A 10,652-nucleotide genomic window follows, 5' to 3' on the forward strand; every position below is an offset into this window, starting at 1 on the left:
ATATAATTTTCTTCTCTCAGGGAATCTGAAAATCAGAACTCTGACAATGAGAACACTCACCAACATTATTACATCTCTTAACACATCCTGTACTGTCAGATTAATGAAAGAAAATCAAATGATCTTCTGTCTTCTCTGTTAATATACAATCAGAAGAGAAGCAGGACTCATCAGACCACATCTCAACCTTACAGCGTGGAGTAAAAAGAGGCCTAATGGTCAGGTTATGTTAAAGTGTGATGCTGCTAGAAATGCTCGACAATTTCAACTGTGGATATAAAAGTAATAATTATTAATAATTACTAATAAGTAATCCCCTTACTTGGTTTGGAATGGTGGGCGCTGTTGGCTAGCTACTACCTTCACGCTACCTAGTAGTTCGGAATTAAGCGTGCAATACTTGAATTCTAGGGATTGTGATCCGACTGTTTAGGCATACGTAAGTCTAGAGTTAAGAAGTTTTAAAGCTGGTTTCTGGCTGTTTTACAACAATTTCTGTTAATGCGCTTCACAAAGTGTGGTTGGACATAGTCACAGGCTAATTACTGTTGATGAAGTCACTCTAAAAATTTTCTTTTTTTCAAGAGCACACGGTTTTAAGTTGATTCATTTTGATGCATGAAAGGCATCTTTCACCAGTTGATGTATACTAATGATCACATCTCTGAGTTTTTGTAGAAATTCAAAGGGTTGGGTACGTTACATTAAAACTATTTAAATGAGCAAATTAAAAAGGCACATAAAAAGTATAGGCAGTATAAAGCTGTGGTTGAATGGCATGAATTGAATAAACTTTTGATACTGTTTGCTATCGAAAACAAATCGCTTTTAGGAAGAGTATGTAACAATCATTTGCAACATAAAATATTCATACTATTAGATCATAAAGATGTTTTCCGATTAGGGATTTAAAATTTTCAAAATGGGAACATACCTTGTGTTTAGCAGTACTGGAAAAAAAGAAATAACAATCAACTTGAGAAAACAGAAACATTTAGAAATAGGTCTGAAACAAATCGCGCTCCAAGTATGGAAAGCAAACTAAGACACCTTGTAAAAGGTTATGGCCCTTTAGCATTGACTAAATTTAACATCATATGTCATAGAAGGAAAATATTTTGTCGAGAGTGGAAAACTATGATCAATGCAAGAAGCTCAGAACCTAGCTCAAGGCGACAAGAAATTTGTAAGACGTAAAGGCATCACGTTCAGAATCGTCAAAACCAAGTGGTGATAAACTTCGACTTCAAACTTTTTTGACAATTAATCATGGCCATCCTTTAACACGAAAAGTCCTGTCAGTAAACAAAGCCTCAATTAGGTTTTTGTTGTGTGTTTTTTTTTTTCACACAGACCGTAAGTGAGAAAGATGAATCATATTTTATTATTTTGATTTTTGTGACTGACAAAGCAGTAATAGAATTTTCTATATCAAGTTCAGGGAGTACATACTTTGACCTGGCACAATTATATTTACATATAAAAAGAAACATGTCAGACCAGATGGACCAACAAAAAGCAGATAAAGATATTTATGCTTCTATCATTATGATTTTTTCATTCTGTATTTTTTCAAGTGGATGTACACCTGAACGACAAGCGTATAGCGTATCTTTTGGTCCCACGATCTTTATACGTGTAAGCCTTACATACAAACTTTACTGAACTATATAGCGGAGAAACTAGAAGTCATTTGATATCGTCTATGTGGATAAAGGACACGCCGGATAGCATGACATTTTCAACTCTGATAATGGTCGATGCGTAGAGAAACTTGTAATCATACATTTTTCTACGTGAAAAATTATTGCCCAATGGAGTGATCTTAAAACTCGATTTCATATGAAGTAAAAATGACATTTGTTTTATCTCCAATGATGAATCACAATTCAAAGTTGTTCTAATTCTGTCTATGCTTGCAGGTCCGGCATGGCCAGGTGGGTTAAGGCGTTCGACTCGTAATCTGAGAGTCGCGGATTCAAATCCCCGTCGTACCAAATATGCTCGCCCTCTCAGCCGTAGGGGTGTTATAATGTAACGATCAATCCCACTATTCGTTGGTAAAAGAGTTGGTGGTGGGTAGTGATGACTAGCTGCCTTCCCTCTAGTCTTACACTGTTAAATTAGGGATGGCTAGCGCAGAGAGCCCTCGAGTAGCTTTGCGCGAAATTAAAAAAAACAAACAAAAAAACTGTCTATGCTAAAAAGGTCAAGGTACACCAGTTCTTCATACAAAACATTGTAGAGTGATATGGTTAAATAACCTTGACTAAGAAAGTGTCGTCTATAGTCTTTGATGAAACACATACTGGATAATGGATATATTAACTTATGGCAACACAGTTTTCATACATAATTAAGTACATCCAACATGGTCTTACATGATACAAGTATAATGAACCGAATTAGGATCGTCGATTTCAAATGATTCACTCTGCTCGTTATTCAGTTTTTGTACAATAAGATACATACGTCCAACATACATGTTGATTATTAGTGATTTAATTTGATTATTCATTTCCTCGTAATATGTAAAAATGGAAGTTTAAGTCATATAGATTGTGTAGATTTTAACATAGATAAAATTAGTGTTTACTCATAATTATTTTGTTCGATCGATATTAAAGAACTATAATTTACTATTGATTCTATTTATTGTTACCCGTATAGAAAGAAATGTATTTCCATGATGTCACTTTTAATTGAAACAATCGATGTTGAAATACAATATCTCAATGCCAGAAGTGGTGACTGAGGATTGTGAAGCGTGACGTCATCTGCTGAATAACATCACAAATAAAAATCCATAAATAAATGTATTACACTTTGGCTAATCAAAATTCAAACACTTATAAAAGTAAATATGGTATGTGCAACAACCATTTATTTATAACAAAACACAATCTCAAACAAAATAATTTTCCTCACAACAAGAACACGAGGAATGTATGTGAGGATTTAATTTTACCTTTATTGGTGTAAGTTTTAAAAGTAATACAAAAGTTCTTGATTTGTTCTGAATTTCGAGCAAAGCTGCATAAGGGTTACTTGCACTAAGCCTTCCTAATTTAGCAGTATAACACAGCTGGTTATCACTACCCATCATCAACTCTTGGGTTACTCTTTTACCAATGAACAGTGGGATTGACCGTAACATTATAATGCTTTCACAGCTGAGCATAGTTAGGGTGAGGAGGATTCAAACCCGCGACCCTGATATTGCGGGTCGAGTTCCCTAACCACCTGCTCATTATTTTTTTAAATAAACGACACTGCTTTAAATAAAAAAAATATTTCAGTTTGTATTAGAATTTATGAAAACGTTGATCTCTGTACCTTGAATCATTATGATGCAATAACACAATCCAAACATATTTCCCATGTAGTGCTAACCAGAAAAAATCATTTATTTAAGTAAATGTTCACATTTTCCTCTTTCTTGTCGATAAAGTATGAATAGTACGATTAGTGATCACAAAAGCAAACAGCCGTCTGTAGGGCAACGTTTCTGTTAGTGATCTTAAAGACAGATCAGAACTTTACGAACTAATTGAAGAAAAATAAACCGTAATTCACTATATAACATAATAAAAAGTAAGATAAAATAAAGCTCCTAATTAATACAACGAATGAATTATTTGTATCACAATATAAGCATGCAATTAGCAACATTTACTAAGTATGTGTAGATAGCTACCTCTAACCCGCAATATTTTCTACTTTTGTAGTAACCAAACTAAGATATACATCTAACAGTTCGTCATTTTTGGCAACATAACCTCTTTCAAGTAACCTCTTTCCACCTTAGTTTATTCTCGAAGTTTCAGCTGTTTTAGAAAATCTCACCTTTGTACCATTTTCACAGAAGAAAATAACCTTAGAGCTACATTCATCAAATTTTATAAATTGATTCTTGAGAGACACTCAACCACCGTATAAAATTTGATCAAATTCGGAGTTAAATGTTTTGAGTCATACTATTCATATTTTTAAATAATCAAGTATTCTTGCTAGTACCAGTGTTAGAATATACATTAAGTAAGATAATGATACAGTGATTACGTGTATTTATTTCACCCATTACTAATTGCACTTGTATTATTTCGTCATCAGGTGTAACTGGGCATGCTCCCAGTCAAAGCCCAAAATGTAAACTCTGAGATCTCGTGAGTAAATATTTCGACGTCGACGAAAGAGAACCAAAGTAAAGTACAATAGAGTTGTCAAAAACTAGAACTTTTGAAAACGCATACTACTACATTATCTTTAGATTAATGCACTAAAGTGTGTATAATTTCAACACAAGATAATTATTTTTTGTACTTTGCACCTTCGTTTCTATTATAAGTACATTGTTTTTTTTGTAAAAAAGAGAGTATACTTTTATGCTGTTATAAATAAAAACATTAAAGAAATTGTTGAATGAGAAACATAGTTTTTACCATAAAAGTATTTTATAGCATTGTGAACGTAAAACGTCAATAGTGTTTATGACAAGCCTTACTTAGAAAATCTTAATTTTTACAAACTTGTAAATATAAGCTGTTTATAGAAACATTTGTCTCAGCTGTTAAAAGCAGCACCTACAAATTGCATTTCACACGACAAGTTGCATAACAAGCACAAGTCATCAAGAGAAAACAACCTAAGGGGGATGGGGACTTCTACCACCATATTGGAAGTAAAACCCCTGTGTTGAGCATCCAAACGTATCTCTTATTATTACAATTTATTCCACATGCTATGACGATCGCACATTTAAATGTTTGGTTAACTTGAAAAAAAATGCATGTTTCTAGCTTATAAACCCTGTTTCTTTGAAATACACTATGTAGTTTGATAATATGTTTCAGTATCAATACTTAGTTATGAGCTGAAATATAATATAAATGTACTTTTTATCACAAGTTCATTTTGCAATAGATTTTGTACACAGATGATGCGTAGTGTGGTGTTTATTCGTCATTAATGGCAACGCAAATTAATAATTATATTTCATAATGTTAGAAATCACTGTGTTTCAACTTATTGAAAAAGTAATACGTAAAACCTATGGCCCGGCATGGCCAAGCGCGTAAGGCGCGCCACTCGTAATTCGCGGGTTCGCGCCCGCGTCGCGCTAAACATGCTCGCCCTCCCAGCCGTGGGGGCGTTATAATGTGACGGTCAATCCAACTTTTCGTTGGTAAAAGAGTAGCCCAAGAGTTGGCGGTGGGTGGTGATGACTAGCTGCCTTCCCTCTAGACTTACACTGCTAAATTAGGGACGGCTAGCACAGATAGCCCTCGAGTAGCTTTGTGCGAAATTCCAAAAAACAAACAAAACAAACGTAAAACCTATCAGTTATTTAAGTGTAATCGCCAGTCAACAATTTTCGGTCATTCACGCGTGATCTCCGGTCAACAATATTAACTATTTTCCCAACAATATTAGAAATTCAGAATGACTGTAGTTAACAAAATTTACTATTTTACTAACAGCACAAGGAATATACTCTTACGTTTACATTAAGTTAGAGAAAGATGTTAATTTTATTGTAATTTAAACGTGCCTTCATTAACCCTTCCAGTCAACACATCATCTTGCTTTAAAAGTTATGGTCTGAGCCCTGAAAATCATCGAAGTGTTGGAAATAAATAGTTTGGTTGGCTGTTAAGCACAAACTACACAATGAGTTATCGTTATCAAAATCTGGTTTTTAACATTTTAAACATATAGAGTTACCACTGAGCCACGAGAGTAGGAATGAGTGTGGAACCACTAAGTATAAAATTGCTATAAAAACAAATTAATTTCAGCGTGTTTTTTGTTTGTTTTCGTTGGTTTTATATTTCACCGGGTTTTCGCGTTTATTAAACCTTACTTCTCATCATCCAATGCATCTGATAAGTTCTGTTAATGTACTAAATGTTTCTGTGGCAGCGACTTGTGAGAGACAAAATATAAATATGAAACGCTATTTTCACACACCGCCATCTTTTGCGCTACTCTTTTACAATCGAATAGTGGGAGTGAGCATCACATTATAACGCCCCCACGGCTAAAAAGGTAAGCATGTTTGGTGTAACGGGGATTACGCGACAAGCGTCTCAACCACCTAGCCATGCCGAGCCCCGTATTATTTGTCACTGGAATGTATTTGTATAATAAACTTCCCAGATTTCTCATAAGTTAAATGAGAGCATTTTGTAATTACTTTAAAGGATGTCGTTGTTGTCGTTATTCTTGTGCGTTTCTACCTAAAAGTTTAGATATATTACTGAAAATGTTATGCAGGTTTTTTAGACATTGTAGCTTAACCATTATAATTACTCCGTTACTACTGGTGGAATTGAAGAAATATGTCTTAATATGGCAGTCCTGGTAGTTGTCTATTTATAGGTTTGGTAGTAGTATTCCTGTTATACCTTCCGTTGAATTTTTCCAATTTGACATCGAGGAATTTCGTCCAAGAGCTCTAATCCTTCCACTTGGTAGACTCAGCAGGTAGCCTGATGTGGCTTTGCTATAAAAAACACACACTCTAGTCCTTCTCTGAGATGTTTGTAATATAATATACCATCTGAGAAAAAATAAAATACCATATTTTAATAAGTTAATATAACAATTACTTATTTATATATTTTATAAGAATATTAATTTTTTTGTGTTATTAAAATCACCTTGGACGTTAAAAACGGTACTTTCTGTTTTCACTAAATTTTTATGTGTCAACTACTATATTATAAACAAAACAAGAGAGCAATGTAAAAATAGTTCGATGTAGTACACAATTAGAATCAGTTACCACTTAATTAAAGTTTATGTTTAATATGTTAAGAGATGGTACATAATGAATTTTATCCCAGTTAACAGCAGTGTATTTAATTGGTTTAAGTACAGTTAATAAGTGGATAAAAAAGATGATTTCTAAACAATTAACAATTGGTTAACTAATGGTTTTATTGTATATACGTATTGATTCAATAAGTTCTTTTATTGCTGTTAAACATTTCATTAATGAATCGATTTTTTTTTCCTTTAATACCTGGATATTGAATGGATTTTATTTCAGTTAACAACTTCTTAAAAATAAGTGTTATAGTTTTTTTTTTTGCAGTTAACAGCTGCTAGAAGAATATTTTAACGCAATTAACATTTTGTTAAAGAATGAATTACATATAAAAAAACCTTACATGACCAAGAACAAACTACGTATTGGTACCTTTAAATGACACAATAATCATACATTTATTGGAACCCACAGATGACACCAGAACAAGTCATGTATTGGAAACCATAAATGACACACGAATGAGCCATGTATTAGAAAAATTAGATGGCATAAACGTAAGTTATATATTAGGATAACTGCAGTATATAAAGAGACTAGTCCAGAAGACCTACTGACGAATTATCAAAAATGGTTCTTTAAGACCATATTTAAAAAAAAAAAATCATTTTCAAAAGTTTTCATAATCTGGGAAAACCTTGGATTTACCCCTCCTAACAGCTTAATATTTATGTACGTTGTTATCTACTACACAAGAGTGAAGTGTTTATAAAATGCAGGTTCTAGAAACGCTAGGGTTAGAGTTACAATGAATATGGAGAAAAAAAAAGAAATCAAATAATATATTTGTCCATAATAGTTTTTATGTCTTTGACCAAAGTGACCAGCTGCTGTATTTGTTTTGACTCAAAATTGACTCATGGAGCTGAATAGATTATTTTTCAATAAAATTTCTACAGAACAAAATATAAGCAAAGAACAATATATGTTTTTAGAGATGAAGAAAAGAAAATACAATCACGTAAAACAACACTTTCTCTATTACTTACTTCACTCCTTGCCTTATCTCAGGATTCACACAGGAATTCAGGGTCAAAACGTTTATTAGCTTGCCTCTGGGGTATGTAGTCTTTACTGAAGCAAAATTATCGATATATTATTACATCCCCTCTAAATCTAATTAATACAAATTAGCTGTTTGCTTAGAATTTAAAACTCAAATACTTAATCAGTTAAATGAGTCAATTATTATTTTCCACAAAGTAGTGTACATTTAACATCTAATGAAGTCATTAGAAATTTAAAAACGAAAGAGAAAAATTAGGGGAAAAATGAAATAAATGGAACACCATTCATCATTCTCCTTTATGAATTGTTTTTTATTTCCTCAATGAGTATTCTCAGCTTGTTTGTTTGTTTGTTTTTGGAATTTCGCACAAAGCTACCCGAGGGCAATCTGTGCTAGCCGTCCCTAATTTAGCAGTGTAAGACTAGAGGGAAGGCAGCTAGTCATCACCACCCACCGCCAACTCTTGGGCTACTCTTTTACCAACGAATATATTCTCAGCTAGTAATAATAATAAACAGTTGGTTTTAAAATAAATAAATACTATTGTGTTGTTAATTCTTACTCTGATTCTGATGTATAAAATATTCATATTTCACCACCTCAATTTAGTTCGCACCATAATAACTAATGGTTATATAATTTTGATAAAATAAATCGTGTTTTTTCGCATCCCAGACAGACTAATGAGCTCTAGTCGTAGGTGAAAGGCATCTTCAGTACTGTGTATAACAGAAATAGAATGGTTGACTTTTAATTTTATTTTCACTTGCAAGTTTTTCAAAAATTATCAATCTCAATCAATACTCAAAGCCACTCTATGTTTTTCCAAAATTCTGTACTGTCAGATTCGGTTTGTTTCAGTGAACGTTCCCGTAGAAGCTGTAAAGCGAAACATTAGGTATTTACTTAAATACAAAACATCATTTTGGTGTTATAAGGTTGTTTATTTCTTGTTTCAGCTTGTCTTCTCTACACCAATATGCTCTACAGAAATTAAATAATTAATCAATGCACACTTGCAATAATGGCTAGATTCACTAAGTGTTGATTTGTATGTTTTATTAACAACTGAATTAAGTAACTGTATAAGCTACTAATCGTGATAACTACATGTTTTATTTTAACAATAATTTTAGTCATTTCTCTAATTATTAACTAGAAGGGAAAGCGTGTTTGAAAGTTTTACTCTGTTATCCAAAACAGAATGTTTTTCATGATAAGTTTACATACAGTTACCTTGTATCACTTCTTAGCTTGAACTAAAAGATAATGTCTGTGTGAACATGTATATATATATATAACTATTAATACTCAACAGTTAAATAAAATAAAACAAAATCGAAACGAGGAACTGTGTTAAAAATATCAACTTACAACACTATAAACCGGGTTTCGATATTCGTAGTGGGTAGAGCACAGATAGTTCATTGTGTAGCTTTGTGCTTAATTCAAAACAACAACAATAACCAAACTTCTGACTAATGATAGTGATAGTTTATTACAAACAAAAACAAAAATACAGTTCTATTCGAAAAGGCTCAGCATCGCCAGGTGGTTAAGACACTGAAGCTGTAATCCAAGGGTCGTGGGTTCAAATCCCCGCCACACCGAACATGCTCGCCTTTTCAGTCGTGGGGGTGTTATAATGTGACGGTTAATCTCACTATTCTTTAGTAAAAGAGTAGCCCAAAAGTTAGTTGTAGGTGGTGATGACTTCCGTCTAGTCTTACCCTGTTAAATTAGGGACGACTAGCAAAGGTAGCCCTTTTATAGCTTTGCGCGAAATTCCAAACAAACCAAACCCAGACGAGTCTCCAATTTATTATATTCAGTGTGACGATATCAAATAGCCTGAAACCGAGTTAAATTTAAAAGTTAGTTAAATGTTGAAATGTATTAAATTTATGATATTTGCCAAGATGAATAAACAAATAATAATAACAGTTATTACAAATAAAGAGTTATATACAAAGCTTTTACAAACAATATTTAGTCTTCTATCTGATGTGGAACTGAGTATTTTCCTGACAATTCATGATGAGCGAATTAGTTACTAGTTGTTATCAGTACAGTTCCTTCATGGGATAGCGGCTAGCTAGTTCTATATTATTGGCTGGTCTCGCGCCGTTTACAGGTTAACTTTTTGCCGACGAAGATATCTAATATCCTTGTAGAAATACTAATGTCTGAAGTTAAATGGTTTATAATGTTCGAAATCTATAAACGGTCCTTGTCAAATATCTAGTTTCCCGGTTGATAAGCATTTATCACAGTTATAGCTTCCGAGGTTTATAGTACACTAACTGTAGCAAACCAACAATACCAGTCTCTCAACGAGTCGATTTACAAACTTTAGGCGAAGTTCTCTAAAGTTCAGTTAGTAATAACACTGACAATCACAAGTGTTTTACATGAGTATTACGCTCTAGAGTCTAGAACTTTCTAAAAATTTAAAGAATAAGGGGGAAAGGGAATTTTGCAATAAATATTTAACAGTCTAAGTTACATATACTTATAAACATATATATTTAATTTAAAGATCGATTTTAAAATAAAGGTATAATAGTAAATCATCACAACATACATCCCAAAATAGTGGGATTGAACGCCACATATAACGCCCCCACAGCTGAAAGGGCGAGCATATTTGGTACGACGGGGATTTGAATCCGCGACTCTCAGATTACGAGTCGAACGCCTTAACCCACCTGGCCATGCCAGACCCGCAAGCATAGACAGAATTAGAACTTTGAATTGTGATTACTCTTTTACACAAACTCCATCGTCTTTTGTTCCATAAATCTTTCAAAC

Source organism: Tachypleus tridentatus, chromosome 2, assembly GCF_004210375.1.
Source record: "Tachypleus tridentatus isolate NWPU-2018 chromosome 2, ASM421037v1, whole genome shotgun sequence".
NCBI classification, from domain to species: domain Eukaryota; kingdom Metazoa; phylum Arthropoda; class Merostomata; order Xiphosura; family Limulidae; genus Tachypleus; species Tachypleus tridentatus.